Source organism: Moschus berezovskii, chromosome 7 (assembly GCF_049115385.1).
Source record: "Moschus berezovskii isolate FMDL1 chromosome 7, NW_MosBer_1.0, whole genome shotgun sequence".
In the NCBI taxonomy this organism is placed as follows: domain Eukaryota; kingdom Metazoa; phylum Chordata; class Mammalia; order Artiodactyla; family Moschidae; genus Moschus; species Moschus berezovskii.
Genome location: NC_142466.1, coordinates 120,304,598 through 120,310,787, shown reverse-complemented (window position 1 = coordinate 120,310,787; position 6,190 = coordinate 120,304,598). Strand labels below are relative to the sequence as shown.

At 43.0% G+C, this 6,190-nt stretch overlaps 1 pseudogene; it reads right to left on the bottom strand.

Moving 5' to 3' along the window:
* Positions 1-2,325: 2,325 nt before the first annotated feature.
* On the bottom strand, positions 2,326-4,280 carry LOC129556181 (heterogeneous nuclear ribonucleoprotein Q pseudogene; annotated as a pseudogene).
* Between the last annotated feature and the right edge of the window lie 1,910 nt (positions 4,281-6,190).

The window sequence follows — 6,190 nt, the reverse complement described above, 5'->3', positions numbered from 1 at the left end:
TGGAAATATTTGCCTTAAGTTATGTGAATGTACTATGTATTTACCCTAGACTCTTACCTTCAAGTAGGTTCTGCCTAAAGTCTCAGAACTGACTTGACAAACCAATAGGCTTTACTCATACATTGTTCTCCTAATCTATGTTAATGAAGCTACGTATTTGCTCACGTCAATCAATCAATCGTTTTATGGCCCAGGATGACTCACCTGGTGTCTCAGTTGTCTCCCTGTATCTTGTGGGTGAGGGGTCTGCTGCCATTCCTTTCTCTAATTAGTAGACTGCTAATAGCTATATAATTTCCAACTAAAGACGAGTAGGGGACACTCTTTCTGCCCCTTTCTGATGTCTATGTCAGAAGCTTTCTCTCTTTTATACTTTAATAAAACTTCGTGACACAAAAGCTCTGAGAGAACAAGCCTCATCACTGGCCCCGGATTGAATTCTTCTCCCAAGGAGGCCACGAATTCCAGCATCTTTTGTGGTTAGGAAAAAACCTTTCAAACAAATGGTCTTTTCAAAAAATGATGAAAAGTGATCAGTATACATAAGCATAGGAATGAAGTGGGACCCGTATCTCAAACCACATAAAAATAAACCTTCCCTCAACATAAATACAACACAATCAGCCCTTCATATGCATAGATTCTCCAACTATGAAGTCATACAAATATGGATGTAAAATATCGCAATAAATTGCAAAGTTTAAAACGGACTTTCACCTGCTGGCACTTCTTTACATGTCATCTCCATTATATTAGCTATGACAATGAATCATATGCTGTGCTAAGTCACTTACATTCTGTCCAACTCTTTGGGATCGTATGGACTAGGGCCCACCAGGCTCCTCCGTCCATGGGATTCTCCAGGCAAGGATACTGGAGTGGGTTGCCATGCTCTCCTTCCCGAGATCTTCCTGCTCCAGGGATCAAACCCATATCTCCTATGTCTCCTGCATTGGCAGGTGGGTTCTTTACCATTAGAACCTCCTGGGAAGCCACAAGACACATGAACATCAGTGGATTTGGGTATCCATGGGGCACATACAGAACCATTCCTCAAAGAAAACTGAAGAATGACTTTAAAATCTCAAACAAAACATGAGTATACGTGTTCACAACCTCCATGTAGCAAGGGTTTCTTCAATCTGACAAGTGCCATTGACTGATGAAGGACTATGTGAAGAATACTTCAAAGTCGACTTGGCAAACACAGTCTAAGTTGGCTATCAGTTCAGTTCAGTTCAGTTCAGTTCTCAGTCGTGTCCGACTCTTTGTAACCCCATGAATCACAGGATGCCAGGCCTCCCTGTCCATCACCAACTCCCGGAGTTCACTCAAACTCATGTCCATCGAGTCGGTGATGCCATCCAGCCATCTCATTCTCTGTCCCTTCTCCTCCCGCCCTCAATCCCTCCCAGCATCAGAGTCTTTTCCAATGAGTCAACTCGTCACATGAGGTGGCCAAAGTATTGGAGTTTCAGCTTTAGCATCAGTCCTTCCAATCAACACCCAGGATTGATCTCCTTTAGAATGGACTGGTTGGATCTTCTTGCAGTCCAAGGGACTCTCAAGAGTCTTCTCCAGCACCACAGTTCAAAAGCATCAATTCTTCAGCGACCAGCTTTCTTCACAGTCCAACTCTCACATCCATACATGACCACGGGAAAAACCATAGCCTTAACTAGACGGACCTTGGTTGGCAAAGTAATGTCTCTGCTTTTTAATATACTATCAAGGTTGGTCATAACTTTCCTTCCAAGGAGTAAGCATCTTTTAATTTCATGGCTGCAATCAGCATCTGCAGTGATTTTGGAGCCCCCAAAAATAAAGTCTGACACTGTTTCCACTGTTTCCCCATCTATTTCCCATGAAGTGATGGGGCCAGAGGCACACGTATTAGATCCAATAAACTCAAAAAAGGGCGGGGGGGGGGCTCCTCTGGTGGCTCAGTGGTAAAGGAATCTACCTGACAATGCAAGACACTCAAGTTTGATCCCTTACCCAGGAAGATCCCACATGCCAGAGAAACTTAGCTGGATTTTTCCACAGCCAAACAAGGTTCACCTGTGACCTGAACACTACACATCTAGCACTTAGTAAACAGCTTTGAAAAAGTGTCCAGACAAAAAGTATCACGCAATTATACACAGCAGCTCTACTTGTAACAGCTAAAAACTTTCAAATATCAGGATGTCTTCGGTAGATGACGGTGTAAGCAAATTGGGATACATCCAAAGTGAAGGGGAGCAAATGCTACCCCAAAATATACCACTTCAGCATGAGAATTAGTTGGACATAATTAACTTTTTTTTTTTTTTTTTTTTTGGAAAATAGAGTAGCTTTAGTTTAATAACTTGCACTGCAGAGAAAATTGTTAAAGAAATTCATATCAAAGTCCAAGTATTAGTTCAATGTCCTGTATTTGATTCCATGATCTTCATAGGAAGGTCTTCTGCAATAGAATATGCTCCTATACAGCCGAGATATTTAAGGTTGCTTGATTTCCTTACCATTACTCCACTGCAAGCTTCTGGTGTAATCCCACATAGCAAGTCAGTCTTCATTGTAACAGGTCAGGACCAGCCTCGACCCCTTTTCCCTGCCCGCGGCCTCTTTGTTGTTGGGCACCTCCTCTCGCACCACGAACGCCTCTTGCTGATCCAGGACCTCCTCTCTGTGAATAACCGGCTCTACCACGGGGCGGAGCAGCCCCGCGACCTCTGGATGGAGCAGCACCCCTTGCTCCTCTACCACCCCTTCCTCTAGCTCCAACTTGAAAATCTTCATAACCATAGTAAGGATCTTCATATCCACCACGATAGTTATGGTAATCATAGCCATAATAATCATAATAATCTTCATATCCTTAATAATCTGGAGGATATCCATAACCACCTCTACCTCCACGCCCTCGACCTCTTGTTGGAGGGGGCATATGAGGTGGACCATAATAGTAGTAATCATCATACATTTGATTCTTTGCAGCTTGCCTCTGAGCTTTTCTTTCTTTCCTTTTCTGATCTGGTGGCTTAGCAAAAACAATTTCAATATTTTCTCCCTCCAAGTCTTTGCCATTCATTTCTTCCATAGCCTTGACAGCACCATCTCGTTCATCAAAATGAATGAAAGCATAATCTTTTAATTTCTTCACTCGTTCCAGTTTCCCAAACTGACTAAATGCCTTTACTAAAATCTCTTCTGTTACAGTATTAGCCAGGTTGCGTACAAACAGCACTTTTACCTTTGCCATAACCTCAGGATCAGGATCTTCTATAGGATCAGCCCATTCAACAGTTCCAACATTTCCCCAGACCTTGACTTTACCACTCATTAACCTACATCTTGCCTGGGCAGCTGTTTTGTGATCTTCATATTCAAGGAAACAAAAGCCTCTGTTTTTTTTCTTGTCGTCTGGTTGGTGGTATAAAATGACATCTGTAAGACCCTCTGTTACTTTGCTAAATTCTTCAAGAATCTGTTCCTTGGTTTTACTCTTAGGAATAGAGCCCACAAAAAGCCTGTTGTTGGCAACCGAGATGCAGACACCAATGTGTTTTCCAGAACGAATTTCGTGATTATTATACAGTTTAACAGCCTCCTGAGCTGCTTCTTTTGTTCAAAAAGTGACAAACGCATAACCTCTATTGAGACCTGTCAGTGGATCCATCATTAAACGAAGATCCCATATAGGTCCAGCTTTTTCAAACAATGGAACAAGTTCATCCTCAAACAGATCTCTTGGGATCTTCCCCACAAATATCTCAGTGCCAACAGAAGGCTGCTGACCTGAATAAACGGAATCTGGAGGCGGTCCCCCATACTTCCTCTGTCCAGTGGTCACATCGAGTGTGTAGCCTGTTCTTTCCAAGAGTGCCTTAATTTTCGCTTCATCTGGTCCTTTGCTAGAATCTGCAACTTTGGTCCCCTGTTTTTCTCTCTGCCTGTAAGTCTTCATGACTCCACATAAAAAGGCACTTTTGTTCTGAACATGAGAGAGATCACTGTCTTTAAACTGCTGAAGAACTGCCAATGCGCCGTCTTCATTGAATTCTTTTAAAGCTTCGATAGCTCTTTCATCTAAATCGCTATGTGCAACCAGCCCTGCAACGTAAATTTCATCTAGTTTTTCAGCAACTTTCTGTGGTAAACCAGCATCAAGCAATGTCTGAAAATTTTCTGAATGGATAACTGCAGAAGTAGTATCCATGGGCTCTTCAGTACCATTTCCATTAACATGTTCTGTAGCCATGTTTCCAGAGATCGAGTCCCAGGCCAAGACGACCGTCACCAGCTCCCGACAGCAACCCAAAGCCGCGGCCGGAGCCCCCAGCCAGCAGCAGCAGCAGCAGCAGCACAACCTCGCCCCTCGACACCGAGGCCACGGCGGCGCCAGGCCACAGGCTCTCCCCGCCCCGCAGCGCCGCCGTCTCGGCCGTGACACATGGCTCTCTCTCTGCCCCGGGCGCCGGCGACCCCCGGCCGCCCGCCCGCCCCGCCGAGACGTGCGCCGAGGCGCACGGTACGAGCCCCCGCCCCGGGCCGGTCCCGGCAGCGACTGCGGGGCGGGGGCCGCCGGTGCCCCCCGCGGGCCAGGGCCGGCGAGCCGGCGGCGTGAGGGCGTTCCGCGAACTCCATAATTAACTTTTTAAGAGGACACATGATCATCTCTGAAACCCAAGATCAGGCGGCTCTTCTGTGAGTCACATTTACCAGAGAAATCTCATTTCAAAGGAATCCTCTGTATATACCAGATAGAAGGATGAGAGACAGTCTTGTGAAACTCTTTTTCTTATCAAAAAAAAAAGGGAAAGCTAAGACATAAATCTGTACAACAACCATACCCTTCCTTTCCTTTGGTTTCAATTTTTTAATATTTATCGGTTTTCTTTTTTTTTAATTTGGCTGTGCCAGGTCTACCTTCCTTGAGGCAAGCCAGATATTTAGCTACAGTATGCAAACTCTTCATTGTGGCATGGGAAATCTAGTTCTCTGATTAGGGATTGAATCTGGGCCTCCTTCTTTGGGGGTGTCCAGTCTTAGCCACTGGACCACCAGGAAGCCCCCGTTTTGTTTTCAGATGAAGATGGTATCTAAGGTGATATCTTGGGCCATTTCAGTCACTGACTCAGTTTCCTGAGTTTCTCCAAAGCACGCACAAGGTGCACATTATTGAACTGGTTTGCAAAACAAGTAAAGGCTGTTTCCTACAACATTGTATGCTTACAAATATCTAAATGGTAAGTGGCATGTTATTTATTTTTAATTACTATGGGGAAAAAAGAATGCAGGATTTATACATGTTACAACATGAATAAACATTAAAATCATTTTTAGTGAAAAAAAAAAAAAAATCCATATAGAAAAGGCCACCCATATTCTATATTCACCATGTCTGCTTTAAATCCATCAAGTTTGCCCAAATAACTGAAAATCTCAATAACACTCTAAAAAAAGAAAAAAAGGATGAGGATGGAAAAAGATATATTCATACAATTGAACAATTGCTGAAAGTGGAAGTGGGGATGTGGATTATATTATAATGTAGAAACCATATGATTTCCCGATTTTGGAGGTTATGTGCTGGTTCTGCAGGAGAATGCACCCATTTTGGATAAAACACATAGAGTATTTTAGATGATGTGGCAAATGTGAGTACTTTTCCCCATTGCTAGGAGTTTTCTGTACATTTTAAATTACTGGAAAGCAAATTAAGTTTCAAAACAACCATGTCAATACCACAAAAGAAAATCAGATTAGACAGGCATGAAACTTTCTTATCCAGGCCAAGACTTACCCAGACGAAGTTCAAGGGAAGCTATGATGCTCACTGCCGTTGAAGGAGTCCACGTGGAATGAAGAAGTACTCTGGGAAGTCTATTAGGAACCACCATGCCTTGGGTCCTCTGGATGACCTATTGCAGGAGAAACAGATTTTACAAATAAAATTTTCCACATAACTTCACAAACAGTTTTAGACTACATTCAGTAAAGCTGAATCATTTCAGATCAATTTACAATCATATAAAATACTATAATTTACAATCCCAATCAATATTCAAAAATCAGTTCCGTTTCAATACACTAATAACAATCAGAAACAAATATGAAGAAAATCCCACTTATAATTGCATCAAAAAGAATAAAACATCTATGGAGAAGGAAATGGCAACCCACTCCAGTATTCTTGCCTGGA